The sequence below is a fragment of the Meleagris gallopavo genome, chromosome 2, assembly GCF_905368555.1.
Source record: "Meleagris gallopavo chromosome 2, MGAL_WU_HG_1.1, whole genome shotgun sequence".
NCBI classification, from domain to species: Eukaryota; Metazoa; Chordata; class Aves; order Galliformes; family Phasianidae; genus Meleagris; species Meleagris gallopavo.
Window position 1 is genome coordinate 60505855 of NC_139405.1, and position 18185 is coordinate 60524039.

The 18185-nt window shown below is 43.3% G+C and overlaps 1 long non-coding RNA gene across 1 annotated transcript; it reads right to left on the reverse strand.

The window, feature by feature from the left end:
• Positions 1-15357: 15357 nt before the first annotated feature.
• On the reverse strand, positions 15358-18184 carry LOC146545000 (uncharacterized). The gene is made up of 3 exons (XR_014881422.1): positions 17627-18184; positions 16531-16716; positions 15358-15664 (listed from the first exon to the last, which is right to left on the reverse strand). It is a non-coding gene; the product is annotated as an uncharacterized LOC146545000 (long non-coding RNA).
• Position 18185: the final 1 nt, after the last annotated feature.

Sequence of the window (18185 nt, forward strand, 5' to 3'; positions counted from 1 at the left end):
TATTTATAAACCTGGATCAGGTCCCCTCTCAGTCGTCTTTTCTCAAGGCTAAACAGACCCAGTTCACTTAGCCTTTCTTCATAGGGGAGATGCTCCAGGCCCTTCACCATCTTTGTGGCCCTCCGCTGGACTCTTTCCAAGAGATCCCTGTCTTTTTTGTACTGGGGAGCCCAGAACTGGACACAGTACTCCAGATGAGGCCTTACCAGGGCAGAGTAGAGGGGGAGGATCACGTCCCTCAACCTGCTGGACACGCTCTTCTTAATGCACCCCAGAATGCCATTGGCCTTTTTGGCCACGAGGGCACACTGCTGGCTCATGGCCAACCTGTCGTCCACCAGGACGCCCAGGTCCCTCTCTGCAGAGCTCCTCTCCAGCAGCTCATCCCCCAGCCTGTATTGGTGCATGCAATTCTTCCTCCCTAGGTGTAAGACCATACACTTGCTTTTGTTGAACCTCATCCGGTTTCTTACTGCCCAGCTCTCCAGCCTGTCCAGGTCTCGCTGAATGGCAGCACAGCCTTCAGGCGTGTCAGCCAATCCTCCCAACTTCGTATCATCAGCAAACTTGCTGAGGGTGGCCACTATCCCCTCATCAAGGTCATTGATGAAGATGTTGAACAAGACCGGACCCAGCACAGACCCCTGGGGGACACCACTGGTTACAGGTCTCCAGCCAGACTCTGCACCACCAACGACGACCCTCTGCGCTCTGCCAGTCAGCCAGTTCTCAACATTCTCAACCCACCTCACTGTACATTCGTCTATCCCACACTTCCTCAGCTTTGTTATAAGGATGTCGTGGGAGACTGTATCAAATGCCTAAAAACTTTTGCAGGGGAACATAATTAGGGTATAGGTGATGGATTAGAAGATACAGACTGACCCACTTACGTAATCTTGTGCAAGGCTCTCTGGGCTTCTGTAAAATGGAAATATTAATAATTGAGAAAATCATTAAGAGATTGATCACCATGGAGTGGAGGTCCAAAACATTACATCAGGTAATTATGCCATAGGAGAAGAGATTAAGAATGAAAATAGCTGAGATTTGTTCACTTTTGAGACAAGTAGTTTGAGCAAGAATCCAGCTGACAGATTGTCAGTGAAGGATTGGGAAAAGAGATGAGCTTTTAGGAAATAGAACTGAAATATTTTTCCCCTGCTGGTAATTAAAACGGGGAAAGTCAAACCAAAACTACCACAACAATTCTAATAAAAACATTCAAATAAAAGTTGAATTAAGTCAGATGGTACCAATTAGAAATGATATCTTCGTACAGAACCAATGGATGGGAGTACCTCCAACTTAATCATACATCACTGGAATGCCACAGCAGTGCCTTTGGTTGCAGTCTTTCTGTTATTATAAGAACAGATTTAACAATTCACACAAAAGTTTGATGACTGCAGAAATGATACATGCAGTCTTTCCGTAATTCAAACTTAACATGAAGTTCCTGCCATGACAGCAGCGCTATAGAGCTCGTATAAACTTAAAATCATCGCTATGTAAAAGATACACAGACTGAGAGATTTTTTTCCATGCTCATAATCCCTGAAGTATATGTTTCCTCTAAACTTCTATTAGAAAAAAGATTAGTTTGCAATATGCAGATGGCTGGCCTTACAAATCAATAAAAATTTGAGGGAGTCATTGGAAAATTCATTTGCTGTTATTTATGCCATATTTACTCATTTGAATTTGCTTCTAAATGTAATAGGACGGCTCATATAAGTAGGTTTTCAGCTATATGAGATGAAAAAAACCTTTTAATTGGAACATAGGAAAAAATATTTTCCAAACCTTTCAGTACTTAGTGGTATATAGCCTCATATCTGAAGAAAAGTATGAAAATATCTTATTCAGAAATAAAAAATGATTGTGGCAAAAGTGTGCATAAAACTTCTAATTATTTTGCTTTTACATGTTTACTAGATAGTAAGGAAATGCTACAAGTATCAGAAGTTGAAAATAACATATCCAGTACCAAACATACAAAACTAAATGAAGCTTGATTAGGCAGGGTTGTTCAGATGCATATTCTTATTGCAGGTGGTTCAATCTCTGTATTGATTACATATTCATATTTCATCTAGGTTTTCTTTCCTGTCTTTCAACAAGAATCAGCATTTGTACCACTTTATGTGAAAATGTTACTAAATTGAATGGTAGGAAAGTTACTCGGGATGTACCATAGCATCTGTCACTAGCTAAGCATTTAATGTTAAGAATCTATCATTGTAAACTCAATTGATAAAAAAGGTATTAAAAAAAAAAAAAAACTAATCATGGATTTAATGTATTTCTTTTGAGCTAATGTCTACATTTTACATATAAACACAGGCTGCACTGACTGCGAATGAAACATCAGTGTTTGCTTGAATGAACAGGTCTTCGTTCATTCTACCTGACCCAACTCTTCTGGCTGCTCTCCACTTTCATTCTCCATTATCTGGTTTATGAAATACACACAAGAATGAGCTCATCCCTCCTGAAACACATCCCACTGCTCCCCTGAAGCTCTGAGTCCTGTCAGAGTTTATCAGAGTTTAAAGCCCTCTCCTCTCCAATTCCTCTTTAAGCCAATGAGAAAAACAGCTATGGATTAACTATCATCCTCTCACTGACTTCTTAGAGAAGCTTAGGGAACTAGATGTTAATCTGAAGCATGTAATTTAAGAAAGCATTAAGAAAGCTTTTGAATGGCCTTCCCTTTGCACGAGATAAATGAGAGCTTTTCTTGGCCTCTAATTTTGCCAGGTTAATGAGCACTGGATAGTGACCTTCAGTACACCTCCAGCACCATTCAGTCCAGCACTATGTGGACCTCTCTCAGTTAAAATTCACATCACCTTGAAACCACCCTGATATCTTTCACACCTGGTCTCTCAACTTCCAGATTAAAAAAAAAAAAAAAAAAAAGACAATTTATATTTTATTCTTTTTTATGGAACACCAGAGCTGAAATCTGCCTCTGTTGTTGAGTAGCCTGGACCTGGCTCTTCTTATCTAGATACCAGGTGGGAAGGCATGTATGATATCTTTGTCAACAAGCTCTGATTCACTGCTAGCTGCCGTCAGGAAATCTCTTTGCATTTTATTAGACCTCTCACCTAAAACAGGTTCACTTCGTGGACACAAGCAAATGCTATTTGCAACTTGGTCACCTTTTGCCAAATTACTCAAAACAAGGGGCCGGGGGCATTCTACAAATGGTATGAGGCTGTTGAAAAACATAGTGCCAATCCTTACCAACAGACAAAACAGTCTTAAATCAAAAAAGGGTTTAAAAAGGTGAAAGAGAAGTGTTAGTGCCTCAAAAGAATGGCATCCTTGTTATTAAAATAATAAGCTGTACCTCTGAAGCCATACAGATTGGCCAAAAAATAAGAGTGAACAATAATGACTTGCCAAGAGATTGTCCTGACAGCTTAACAGACCAAGAGGTCAGTTTTTCTGTTTAGAATGCAGGCATAAATGTTACCTCCTAAAAGTATTACTTATGGGAGAAGAATTCTTTTGTATACATTAGAGTTCACCACTGTATGTAGTCTAACTGGGAAATAATATATAAGAAAGGGTAGAATGCTCATTTTTATGGAAGTTGACTTGAACAATTTTGCTGTCTCTTAAACTCTTACACTCTCACAAGTTGTTACCAATGCAGAGTTCACGTTGCAGTCCAACCCCTCCTTGTGTTCACTACTTCAGTGCTTTTAGCTGTGCGAGTTACACCAAGGCCAGTTATGTCAAGCACACAAGTCATTCTGGCCATCTCCTATTACTGCCAGCCACCCAGAGCTCTGCAGACAACTCATTCAACTCACTGGACTGCCTAAGCAATGTTCTTTTCCCTGAAATGTTCTAAAACCTATATGAACGATGTATTTCTGCACTGCCCCTGACATTATACTGCAACAATTAAAATAATGAAAAGGACAACAAGGTCTCAAAGATTGTGAGTTTGATAGCCTTCATAAAATAAGTTACTGATGTGAAAATTGTTGGTCTATTTCTAAATAAAATTATTATATTACATAAAGAAGAGACCTTTTATCATTAAAAAGAGCAAAATATAGATACTTTTTATTCCTCAGTGTAAATTTCTGTACTTAGCTAAGATTATCAGAAAGGCTGCTCTAGGTCAGAGTAAAATTTTCTTTACTCGATATTATGTTCTTGACAGAGGCCAACAGCAAATGGTTCTGGAAAGAGCATAAGTGAAGGATGAGCAGGTGGTGATAGCTTTGCCAGCCCAGTTCCAGCAATTACCATTTTAAGAATTGCCTGAATAGAGGTTGCGACTGGACAATTATGTTTAATAGCCCTTGATAGATCTTGCTAGTAGCTATTAATCAAAAATGAACCTCTTTTGTCATTTCATAACTGATTAGTTTCTTTGAACACTCTTCCTGAGGACCTTGCGTAAGGCTTTTAAAAATCCAGGTATGCTGTATAAGCCAAATCACCCTTATTCACATGCTCACTAACCTTTCAAAAGAATGCTATTAGAGCTGTGAAGCATGTATTCTCCATAGACTGAGCTGTACAGGTACTCCTGGAGACTCTGGAAAAAAATCATATCAGATCTCTTGTCCTCTGTGTCAACGGTTTACGGGCTGGTTCGGCCCGGTTCCGTGACTAGAAGGGCGGAGGGATCCGCGGATCCGCGCCCCCGGGAAAAAAAAATAAGGGACCCCGAAATAATTGAAAACAGTGGCAACAATCTGAGGTAAAACAAAGTAATTTACTAAATATGGTATCAACAGAATTTTATAAGGAGAGAGAATGTGAAATTGATAGTGGATCGGCCTTACCACAACGCTGAGATGAGAAGCGCAGGCAGAGAAGCGCAGGCGAGAAGCGCAGGCAGAGAAGCGCAAGCGAAGCAGCGCAGGCAGAGAAGCGCAAGCGAAGCAGCGCAGGCAGAGAAGAGAGCATCAGGTGACCTTGCCGGGAGTTATATCTCCTCGCTGACCGCAAAGCCCCCTGGGGAAACGTAGCTGCTCTTCTCCGCTGGACAGGCACCCGGAACTTGAGCATCAGCAGTCAAACCCCCAGTACATTGCATGATGTTATGATGTGGAATACCGATAATGAAAAATCATGAAACCATGACATTCCACCCCTTATTCCACATCACTACATCATGCTTAATATAGACAAACAAAATATAAACACACGCACTAGGAATTACTGACTGCACTCCCTCAACATCAAGTTCCCTTGCGGTACACATTGAACATCCCCGTTTTCCTGCATCACCCACCAAGTGGACCCAGGTCCCTGGGCAAAAACAGTTCCACGAAGAGGTTTGTCCTTCTCAGAGGCTGGAATAACCCAAACTGCCTTTCCCAACATATTCTTTACATGTACAACAGGGACTTTATCTCCCTCTACGGTATGTAGGGAGCTGGACTGGGTTGGACCACCACGATTGATAGATCCTCTGGTATTGACTAACCAGGTGGCTTCTGCCAAATGCTTCTCCCAGTGCTTAAATGTACCGCCTCCCATTGCTTTCAGCATAGTTTTTAACAACCCATTGTATCGTTCAATCTTACCTGAGGCCGGTGCATGGTAGGGAATATGGTAAATCCACTCAATACCATGACCTTTAGCCCAGGTACCTACAAGAGAATTTTTAAAATGAGTCCCATTATCTGACTCAATTCTTTCTGGGGTACCATGTCGCCACAGGACTTGTGTCTCAAGACCTAGTATGGTATTTCGGGCGGTAGCGTGGGGTACTGCATAGGTTTCAAGCCACCCAGTTGTTGCCTCCACCATGGTGAGCACATAACGCTTACCATTACGAGATCGTGGCAAGGTGATATAATCAACCTGCCATGCCTCCCCATATTTGTACTTTTGCCATCGCCCTTCCTCCCAGAGAGGTTTCATTCTCTTGGCTTGTTTAATTGTGGCACACGTGTCACAGTCGTGAATGATTTGCGCAATAGCATCCATAGTTAAATCCACCCCTCGGTCTCTAGCCCACTTATATGTCGCATCTCTCCCTTGATGGCCTGAGGTCTCATGGGCCCATCGGGCTAGAAATAATTCACCCTTGCTCTGCCAGTCCAGATCTATTTGGGCCACCTCAATTCTGGCAGCTCTGTCTACCTGATGGTTATTTTGCTGCTCTTCAGTAGCCCTATTCTTGGGCACATGGGCATCTACGTGACGCACCTTTATAACCATATTCTTTATTCGGGCAGCAATATCTTTCCACAGGTCAGCAGCCCAAATAGGTTTACCCTTTCTTTGCCAGTTGTTTTGCTCCCACTGCTGTAACCACCCCCATAGAGCATTTGCCACCATCCACGAGTCAGTGTAAACATAAAGCATTGGCCACCTCTCCCGTTCAGCAACATCCAAGGCCAGTTGGACAGCCTTTACCTCTGCAAATTGGCTCGATTCTCCTTTTCCTTCAGTGGCCTCTGCAACTTGTCGTGTGGGGCTCCACACAGCGGCTTTCCATCTACGGTGTTTCCCCACAATACAACACGATCCATCTGTGAATAGGGCATATGTCTTCTCATTTTCGGGTAGTTCATTGTATGGTGGGGCCTCTTTAGCACGTGATATCTCTTCTGCTGGCGGTGTTCCAAACTTTTTGCCTTCAGGCCAGTCCATGATCACCTCTAGGATTCCTGGACGGTTGAGATTCCCCATCCGCGCTCGCTGCGTAATCAGCGCAATCCACTTACTCCAAGTGGCATCAGTAGCATGATGGGTGGAGGGACCCTTTCCCTTGAACATCCAGTTCAGCACTGGCAGTCGAGGTGCCAGAAGGAGCTGTGTTTCTGTACCGATTACTTCAGAAGCAGCCCGAACCCCCTCATACGCGGCTAAGATCTCCTTCTCAGTTGGAGTGTAGCACTCTTCAGACCCTCTGTACGCCCGACTCCAGAATCCCAGGGGTCGGCCTCGAGTCTCTCCTGAGGCTCTTTGCCACAAACTCCAAGTGGGACCTTTCTCTCCAGCAGCAGTGTAGAGGATGTTCTTCGCATCCTGTTCCATCCGTACTGGCCCCAGGGCCACGGCACGGGCTATCTCTTGTTTAATCTGCTCAAAAGCCTGCTGCTGCTCAGGACCCCACATAAAATCATTCTTCTTCCGTGTCACCTGATAAAGGGGGCTTACAATGAGACTGTAGTTTGGAACATGCATTCTCCAAAAACCCACTACACCCAGGAACGATTGTGTCTCTTTCTTATTAGTGGGTGGAGACATGGCACTGATTTTGTTGATCACATCTGTTGGGATGTGACGACGGCCATCTTGCCACTTTATACCTAGGAACTGAATTTCCTGGGCAGGCCCTTTCACTTTGCTTCGCTTAATAGCGAAACCAGCACGCAGAAGGATCTGGATTATTTGCTCTCCTTTCTCAAAAACTTCCTTTGCTGTGTTGCCCCACACGATGATGTCATCAATATACTGTAAGTGCTCAGGAGCACCTCCCTGTTCCAGTGCAGCTTGGATCAACCCATGGCAAATGGTTGGGCTATGTTTCCACCCCTGGGGCAAACGATTCCAGGTATACTGAATGCCCCTCCAGGTAAAAGCAAACTGTGGCCTAGATTCTTTGGTCAAAGGAATGGAGAAAAAGGCGTTAGCAATATCAATGGTGGCGTACCATTTGGCTGCCTTTGACTCCAATTCATATTGGAGTTCTAACATATCTGGCACAGCAGCACTCAATGGGGGTGTGACTTCATTCAGGCCACGGTAGTCCACCGTCAGCCTCCATTCTCCACTGGCTTTACGCACTGGCCATATGGGGCTGTTAAAAGGTGAGTGAGTCTTGCTAATCACTCCCTGATTCTCTAGTTGGTGAATCAGCTTCTGAATGGGGAGCAAGGAATCCCTGTTGGTGCGGTACTGCCGTCTGTGCACCGTTTTTGTAGCAATCGGTACTTGTTGCTCTTTCACTCGTAGCAACCCCACGGCAGATGGATCTTCTGACAGGCCAGGCAAAATAGACAACTGCTTAACACCTTCTGTGTCTACAGCAGCTATTCCAAAGGCCCATCGATACCCTTTGGGATCCTTAAAATATCCCCTTCTGAGGTAATCAATACCAAGTATGCATGGAGCCCCTGGGCCAGTCACAATAGGGTGTTTTTGCCAGTCTTTACCAGTGAGGCTGATTTCGGCCTCCAACATAGTCAGCTCTTGGGAACCTCCAGTCACCCCATGAATATAAATTGATTTTGTCCCTTGGTGACTCGAGGGCATTAGAGTGCACTGTGCACCAGTATCCACCAGGGCCTTATATTTTCGTGATTCTGATGTGCCAGGCCATCTAATCCACACAGTCCAATAAACTCTATTATCCCTTTCCCCCCCCTGGCTGGGGGCAGGGCCCCTCTATTTGTTACCTTCACTGTCTGCAGCAACTGGAGCAATCACCTTTTTAGAGAAGTTCACCTTGGTGGTTGATTTGTCTTGTAACTCTCTTACCCGTGCTTGAAGTACAGGAGTAGGTTGTTTATGCCACTCCTTCATATCTTCTCCATGGTCACGTAGGTAATGCCACAAGGCAAAACGTGATGTGGTCTTACTGTTGTCACTTGCTCGAGCAGGAGAACGTCTTCTTTTGATAGCTGAGACATTAGATGCCACCGGCTGGGAGGAAATCAAGTTGATCAGCCCCTCCAATAGGCTGTTTTGGGGATTCTGGTCCCCATTTGATGTATCCGTTACCTCCATGGATTTATCAGCTTCAGGCACGGTTGATAGTTTGTCTATTATATCTTCTTGTTTGTTTTCCATTCTGTCCAGCTTTTCAGCTACCTTTGTAATGGCTGAAACACAAGCTCGCAGAGGGCTTAAATGTAACTCAAAGTCTTGAAGTTTATTAACCAATTCACTTATAAGGGGTCTTCTTTCCCCTCTGCCATACATTGCTGCAAATGTGCTGGCGTACCTTTCTGGTGCGGTCTTTGTGAATGTACGCCACATGTTTGGTGTACACCTGACTCTCTCGGGATCATGCTCTTGGTCTGGCTCGTCAGGAATGAAATCGGGGCTATGTAGCATTTCCACCACAGCATATTCTCTTAAATAACAGATGCCTTCTTCCATATCAGCCCATTTCTTTTTCTCAGGCATCAGATCATCTTTGAAGGGGTATCTTTCTTTTACAGCTAACAACATCCGCTTCCAGAGGGTAAAGGCCTGGTTCTGGCATGTACTAATACCTCTGTCAATGGCTGAGTCCCTAGCAACGCCACCCAGTTGGCGAGCTTCTCTACTATCCAGCCACACACTGTTGGCCCCATTGTCCCAACATCGAAGTAACCAAGTGGCAATAGGCTCATTTGGGTGACGTGAAAAGTCTTTTCTCAGACTTCGAATTTCATTCATTTTCAGAGATCGATCAACAATGGTAACGATATCTTGCTCACCTCTTACTCTTTCGGGACTTCTTGTTGCCCTCATTGGCGCCGGTGACCGTGGTCTTACTGAGGGCCCCTCCCCTGGACTTAGGGGTGCTTCTTGTGGATCTTGGAGCCACTCCTCTGGACCTCTCTCCTCTTCTTTCTTCTCTTCTAACTGAGTCGAGATTCGTTTCATTTTCCGTCCTCTTACAGGGGCAAGTGACATCAATTGTGGTGCTTCCTGTAGTTGATCAGGTTGGTCAGTTCCAATGCTCTCATCCTCCAGTTCAGCTCGGAGCCTGTCTCGTTCGATGATGAGAGTATCTAGCTCAGATTGGAGGGTGTCTTGTTGAGATTGAAGACTGTTGAGTTTGGATTGCAGGGAGTCTCTCTCAATTCGGAGGGCATCTCTCTCAGATTGGAGGCTGTTTCTCTCGACCAGGAGACTCTCTCGCTCATTTTGCACTGTTTCCCTGAGACTCTCCTTTTCAATTTCACAAACTCTCTCCCTCTCCAGGATAGTATTGAATAAGGCCCGGTAAGCATTAGCCAGGCCCCAAACAATTTGGGCCTCCTCAGATCTTCCTGAGCCACGACATTCCTGTCTCAAATATCTGTTTAAATTTTCAGGGTCTTTCAGGTGTTCTGGAGTAAAGTTCCATGACACCGAAGATTTCCATCTCTCTAAAGTCTCACCCAGGCCTCTCCACATTCCCTGCCACTCAGTATTTACTGGTTTTGGGGCAGACTTCCTCAAAATATAATAAATACTAATAATAAGTGAAATGGTGAGCAGTACATTCACGGAGATTAATAACGTGATCAGGTGAGCATTGAAAATCCGCATAAAGAATTCAAAGGAGAGGCTGGAAACCTGCTTAAAAATCCCCAACCCTGTAAAATTAGCAGCTCCCTCTGGAATGGTATGCCACATAATATGCAGATGCCACATAGTTATTTCCATCCATGTTTTCAATTGGCTATATATACCTATTGCTCCATAGAGCAAAGTGGTGAACTTAATTAAGGCCCAGTATGTTTTTAGCATTAAGAAAGAAGAGACAGTGGCATGCAGCCCCTTAAAAGGCAGTTTCAGTAGAGAAAGCATTTTTTCTCTTTTTTTTTTTCTTTTACAGAAACAAGATAGCAAGGCTCAAAGTTTACAAATATCCTAGAGTATTGGCCGTCCGCCTGGACTTTTCAAGGTCACGCTTTCAGACAGTACTGGTGAAACAGATAAACTTTCCCAATGAAGCTGTCTGAGAGCGGAGAGAGAGATTTGTTCAAAAAGCTAAAAAGCAACTGTTGCCCGCATCCTCCACCAAGAATGTCAACGGTTTACGGGCTGGTTCGGCCCGGTTCCGTGACTAGAAGGGCGGAGGGATCCGCGGATCCGCGCCCCGGGAAAAAAAAATAAGGGACCCCGAAATAATTGAAAACAGTGGCAACAATCTGAGGTAAAACAAAGTAATTTACTAAATATGGTATCAACAGAATTTTATAAGGAGAGAGAATGTGAAATTGATAGTGGATCGGCCTTACCACAACGCTGAGATGAGAAGCGCAGGCAGAGAAGCGCAGGCGAGAAGCGCAGGCAGAGAAGCGCAAGCGAAGCAGCGCAGGCAGAGAAGCGCAAGCGAAGCAGCGCAGGCAGAGAAGAGAGCATCAGGTGACCTTGCCGGGAGTTATATCTCCTCGCTGACCGCAAAGCCCCCTGGGGAAACGTAGCTGCTCTTCTCCGCTGGACAGGCACCCGGAACTTGAGCATCAGCAGTCAAACCCCCAGTACATTGCATGATGTTATGATGTGGAATACCGATAATGAAAAATCATGAAACCATGACACTCTGTCTTTTGGGAGAACTGCCAGAACCACTTAAATAACAGTCAGTGGTTCAGCAAATCTGCAGTTTAATTTGTTTAAAATAACCAGTAAGCAGCATCTGAACCCACCAATGTCATACATTTCTTCAATATTAGCCATAGTGCCCGAAATATTAGTCTGCAGATTGGTCCTCAGCTATTGTTCTCTCGTTACTGCAACAGGTAAGAGTTTTTATGGAGCAAATATTAAAATCTTACAGTTCTACTTCTTCATATTTTAAGATTAGAGTATTACTACTCCTCTCTGGCAAAATTTGTGCTTAACAGGAGTACATAACTGAGGGTACTATGTCCTCATTGACTTCAAAACTGAAAGGAAGTTCATTAATAAGAGATTATTAACAACGGGTATATATTAGTATAGCTCCGATAACATCCCCACAGGTACAAAATAATCATCAAAATTAAAATAAATTATTGTATCTTAAAAAATAATATCAGCCTTCTGTAACAATTTGGGTTTATATTTATAAGCATTTTAAAGGTTACTGAAAAAAAGCTTGCTCCAGTATTCAACTGGCCCCAGATACTACTACCTAGAAAACAGATCAAGAAGATGCTGGCTAGACCACTGTCTTCCTCTAATATAGGCCTTAAGAATGAAGTACAAAATTCTGAGGTCATTTGGAATTAAATTGTCTCATTTAAAACTTGCCTATTAATCCTGAGCTAAAAATAACTACTTTTCTAGACCAACTTTTAGATGAGGCGGGAGTTACATGTATTAGTCAAAAGAGAAACAATTAGCAAAAATGTTACAGTATGCATAATTATACATGCTGCCTACTATATATAGAAAAATCACCATCTTTTTAATTAATAGTAGTACACTTATCTCCATTAAATTGAGCGAAGACAGGTGACCCTGTGCCAGGTAAGGTTTTTGGCCCAGAGGCAGATTTCACTCACAATTTAAGAGGGATTTATAAAAAATTCAGGAAAAGAATTTGCCTCCAAATTAGCCATAACTAACAGAAATAAGTAAAAAACAAATAGCTGTGTATCTACTGTGTTGAAATGAAAAGTGAGGTGCCAACAAATTCATTTGAAGTGCAGCTATCACATAAAGATCCAATGTAGATCATTTCAAGTAACACATTAACACAGAGACACATACGTGTATTTCTTTGTCCGTGTGTTTGCATATATGTACATGCATCATATACTTGTGTGCAACATGCAAATATGTAAATGCATGTGTACATATTTATATATACACACATCTACATGGAAAATGACAAACAGTGAAAACTGCTTATGGCTGCACCTTATAGGATAATTTACACACACAACCATAGATGATGACAGCATGGCTTACAGTCCTGAATTAGTTTTCACTAAATCCTCTCAGAATAAAAGATGAGGAAACCTGACAGAGGAAAAAAAAATATATATCCAGTGAAGAGAAGCACGTTGCCGCCCACCTCCTCTGCTGTTCTCCACCCAGCTGGAAGGTGTAGGAGAACTGACAGTTGGGAGGCTTTGCACATGCCTGTACGTAATAAGATGTACCAGCTCCTTAGTGTTGTCAACACAGCTGGTGGTTGCTCACCTTCACCAAAACCCATAGACTCTCAGTGTTACATGCAGAACAGAATCAAAAGAAATATTTCTATCTGAGATGTCATACTCACTTTGCAAAGCCTGGGGGCAGGAGTGGGACTGGAGCAGGGTCCTCTTCCTCCCCACAGGAATGTGGGAACATGGACAAGGTTGGTGTCACAGAAGAATTCACAGCCTTCTGCCAGAAAAGCCTGATCCTCCATCAGAGGAGAAGATCCTCCACAGATCCTTTACAGCCTTCTGCCAGAAAAGCCTGATCCTCCATCGCTTCAGAGAAGAAGCAGTTCATGTTGCTAAACTGTGAGATACATTTCAAATAAAGCTTCCAGCTGACTGACTCTATATGCCAAAAACATAAATCTCCTGTGATACATGAAAGATGCACAGCTTTCAAAGCATTTGAACTCTCTGTTCATGTTAGGATGTTGATTAGTGGTTGTGCATAGGCAGAAGACAGGGCACCAGAGAAATTGCTGCCTGACTGTGTGTATCCAGGCAAGCCTAGATCCCTCCAACTTGTGGTGAAACCCAGTGAGACCACATCTCCAATCACTGAGGCTTGCAAACAGAGCCAACCGAATGTGCTGCCAGTTCTGTGTCCTTAGATCATCTCAGACACTCACTGGAGTTCTCCAGTACACAGGATAGGATGATTTTGGAGAACAAAAATGGATCCAGGTATTCTAAAATTTAACTGATTAATAAAAAATAAGAGGAAAAATGAATTCCTTGATGAATTCCATAGAACTCTTTAGATTTATCCTCGGTATGAATAACATGAATGCAAAGGTTCCCATTGTTGGATCATTGGGAAAGATGGGAATAGACTGAAAATTGTAAATTTTGGGCTAACTGCATCTGTCACACAGTGGTAAAAGGCACAATGCTAGCAGCAGTGCACAAGATGCTCATTATTTTAAAACACTGAATCTTACTATGCTGCTCAAATTGAAGGTGTTCTATTACAAATGTTCCTGTCTTTTCCTGTTAAGAAGATAAAGCACTATGTCGTGATGTGGAGCTGTCTTGTTAATTTACACTTGGAGAGTGTTTTTGTGTGTGTATGTATGGGTTTTTTGTTTTTTTGTTTGCTTTTTTTTATTTGTTTTTCCCCAAGCAGAAAATAACAGAGGTAGAAATCAGTTTTCCTCCCCTACCTATAATACCTGTGCCCAGCCATCATTTTATCTACTGCTGTCATGAAAGAGCGGAGCGACAGCAATCTGCAATCTGTAGTCTGATGCGTTTTGTTCTTTGCTTTGTGACAGCAGCTGTACAGAACCACCCTGTGCTATTCAGTCTTTCCAAAAGAAGGATTTAATCCTTATTAAAAAAAAAAAAAAAAGTCTGTTGTTTATCAATTTCTACTCAGTAATATTTTTTGAAGACAACTAATTTTATAGAATGCTTCCCCATTTAAATCCGTTGCAACACTAGATTTTGATCTGCATTAATGTTTAATAGAATAAGAAAAACAATTGAGGAGAGTAAAGAGAAATGTTTATTCCACAGCCTTATTTTTTTTAACTCATAATCGGATTTGTGTCTGTTCCAGTCCCTAAAAATCATGGCCTCTGAGCTCCGGTCACTTCAGAGCTCTGCTGTATGGGCCTTGGGACAGACTACTAGAAACAAGGATGTTATGCTTGTGCTTAAAGCAATTTATTTTGTGCTCCACTTGTCTCTCACAACAGACGAAAGCCTGGATATCTTCATCTGTTATCACAGAATTTATTGCTATTTGATTCAAAGGACTGAGGGGGTAAAACGCCGGTTTTTGTAGCATTCACTTCACTAGAGCTCTCAACGACTGTCGCGTACAGCAGTGCTCACTCACCCCTACGTGCCCTCTTTCAGCCCGTCGCGCTGAGCGCGCCCCGGTTGCAGCACACACGCCGCGCGTGGCGGCCGGGCGCCGCCTCCACTCCGGTGTCGCAGTGCCCCCTAGGGGCGGCACGCCTCAGGGACGGCTGGGAGCCCCCCCGCGCCCTCCCGTGAGGCCTTTCCTTCTCACAATTCTAGGCTGATGTTTCACGTGACGAGATGATAGTTCAAAGATGAGGGAGGCTCCGCTGCTGCTACCGTTCGTTTTTATTTATTTATCTTTTCTTCTCCTACACATTCGCTTTTTTTGCTTGGATACCATCTCATCTTCACCGGTCAAATTCTTTCTAGCACCGTGCCGTTAACTGCTATGGAAGGAGTCTGTCCATGCCAGGCTGGGCTCCTGGCCTTGTTAACGTTGCTATCACTGCTTTTCTTCTCCCCCCCTCTACCTTCCCCCCCTCCTTTTTTTTTTCTTTTTCTGAAGAAGCATATAGATCTGGTCTCTGCAATCCCTGGGCAGAGAAAGGGGGCAGAAGGGAGATGCTATCTGAACAGGCTCTCACTACAATCAGCGTCTATAAAGCTTTTCTCTCTCCCATTCTAGATTACACTTGTGTTACTGTGCATTTGGAGTCCCTACATCTTCAATAACTTTAAGATAAAATTATGGATTTGGAAAAGCCTTACCTAAAATATAAGCCTGTTTATTGTATCTTCTTCTGTATAGCTTGCATTCCTCTGCAAGGTCTGATGATTTTTTTTATAAAAAAGCCTTTTATAAAAAAGGCTTATTTTATCCACAAAAACGTTTATAAAAAGGCTTTTCTGCTGCAGGCTGAAGCGTGTGTGGCCACACACACTCACTACAATGCAGCTTTGGACTCCACATAGCTGGGAGTCAACACTGAAGGAGTCGATGGAGACCATGGGATAGATTGGTGGTTTCTGGTTTGGAAAATTCCAAACTCATTTTCCAAAATGCATCTGATGGAAAGCTGTAAAAAAAAAAAAAAGAGAGAGAGAAAAGGGGGGAAAAAAGTGATAAACTATTTGAGTCCTGTTATTTTCTAAACATTTTCAGAGAGCTACTTAAATAATGGGGTGCTATGGTTCTCGTATCTATACAAGCTCAAGAAGTTCATAGGGAAACAGATCACACTGGAAAGCAATTTCTGAGAATGATGGATTCTATCCCACTTCAAACTAAATAAAATGCAAACACTGCAATAAAAATAATGAAATGACTAAAACACAGAAATGCTGGAAGAGAGCTTTGGCATATGGAATGATAGCAAATACTTAAACTCCAGCACAAAAGGAAGTAGTTACCATCATTGCTGAAATAAAAAGAATTCTAGGTATTTCCATAGCAGCATATGAACAGCCAAAATAGAGCTGTTCAAATTCCTGAAGAACAATTTTGAGAAATTACTAGTTTCTACACAACCTAGATTTCACAGTATGATTAATAGCTGCCAGGCAAGCTGCATTTCACTTGAAGATAAATTCCAGAAGATAAATCCCTGCAGCAGATTGCTTTCACACAATTTCTTGGAAAAGATTTGTGATGAAGGAGGACTTGGTTCACTGAAGTGCACATAATGCTTCACTGTCTTTCCACAATAGATACTACAAATAAGATAACAGAAATAATGAAGTAATCCCAGAACAATAATGTGATTTAATATTTTGAAATAAAAGACATAAGGTTGGTCTGTGTAGAAACTGGGCTATCAGGGGTTTCTGCAATTAGAGTACAGATTGCAGGAATACTGAAGGAGGGAGGGAGAGAGGGAGAAAGGAAGGAAGGAAGGAAAAGGAAGGAAGAAAAATAATAATAATGATGCTTTATTAGACTTACATGGCAAGGTTTTGGTAGCAGGGGACTGCAGGAGTGGCTTCTATGAGTAGAGCCTGGTGGCTGCCCCATCAGATCAGAGCCACCTCCAGCCAGCTTCAAAAGGGAAGCACCACTAGCCATAGCTGAGCCATGAGAACTGCTGGTTGTGCCTCTGGCAGAGATTATTAAAGGGCTGAAGCATCCCTCCTATGAGGAAAGGTTGATAGAGCTGGAGAAGACTGAGAGATGACCTTATTAATATGTACAAATATGGTAATGGAGGGTATCAACAAGATGGAGCCAGGCTGTTTTCTGTGGTGCCTGGCAAGAGGACAAGATGCAATGAGCAGGAGGTCTGGGGGAGCTGCTGCTGGTATGGCCCTGTGCTAGAGCAGTTCCTGAAGGATGGTCCTTGTGGTACAGAGCCATGTCTGAGTTGTACTTGGAGAGCCACAGCCCATGAAAACTCATGCAGGATTAGTTCAGCAAGGACAGAATCCTGTGGGAAGGGACCCCCTGCTAGAGCAGGGCAGAGATGAAGTGTTAGGGACTGACAACAGCCCCTGTTCCCATTTCTCCTATGCTGCTTGGGTAGAGGAAGTATAAAAGAGATGTTTGGATATTAAACACATTGGACAAATATGACAGTCGTATTTTTGCAGACGATGTAACTAATATTACCTATACTGTTAAAATTTACATTTTCTATTTCCTGATAGTCCCATTATTTTATAAACCATTTTTATGTCTGAAGTTCTTATTAGTACTAGTGAAATTATGTAATACAATCACTAATAAATTTGGTATGATGAAAATCTTACGGAGTCATGCAACATAGCCTACCTGGAAATATTATTCAGGTATGTAAGACATTGACTATGTCTGCCCAGCTCTAACTCATTAAATAATTGTGGTATATGCTTGAAAACAACAAACCAAGCATTAGCAACTGCTAAGGAGGGAGTTTAACCTACCAACTCTGGACTACATCTCTGCTTTCAAATGTACCCAGGTTTAGGTATGTATAGGGAAGGAAGGAAGGAAGGAAGAAAGAAAGAAGCAGAGTTTGAATGCATTCGGGAAAGTAACATAAGGTGGTCACACGGGTAAAGCTTACTGGCCTTGCCTGTGGATGAAGTCAGAGGTTGGCATGTGGGGACACGACCAGCACTCACCCACGGCACGCGCCACGGTTTAGCACATAACAAACAGTGACTTTCACTGATCCTTGTACAGAGATCTGAGGCTTGTTGCGGAAGGCTGGCTTTAATTAGGTCTGCAACCGTGGAATTGCGCTGCAGAGCAGAAACGTTACAACGAGTTGCAGCCTACCCGCTATAGCCACCCTGCTCAGTGGATGCATTTGAGATGTCACCCAGTGGCAGCTGCATCCCTGCAGCCATTTCACTCCCAACACCAAGCACGCGCTAACCCTGGGTAAGGTAAGGCCGCGTTGGCAGCGCAGGGCTCGCCAGCAGCCTGCGGAGCCACAGCTGGGCTTCAGCAGGGCACACCCGGCCCCACCGCACTCAACCTATCTCACCGACCCCAACGTCCGCTCCGCACAACAACATGGCTCAACCCGCAGCACGGGTGCCGGACAGCCGGCAGCACGGGTGAAAAACAGCCGTACGTGTCGCACTCAACTTCCGCCACCGCCCCGCTTCCTGCCGCCC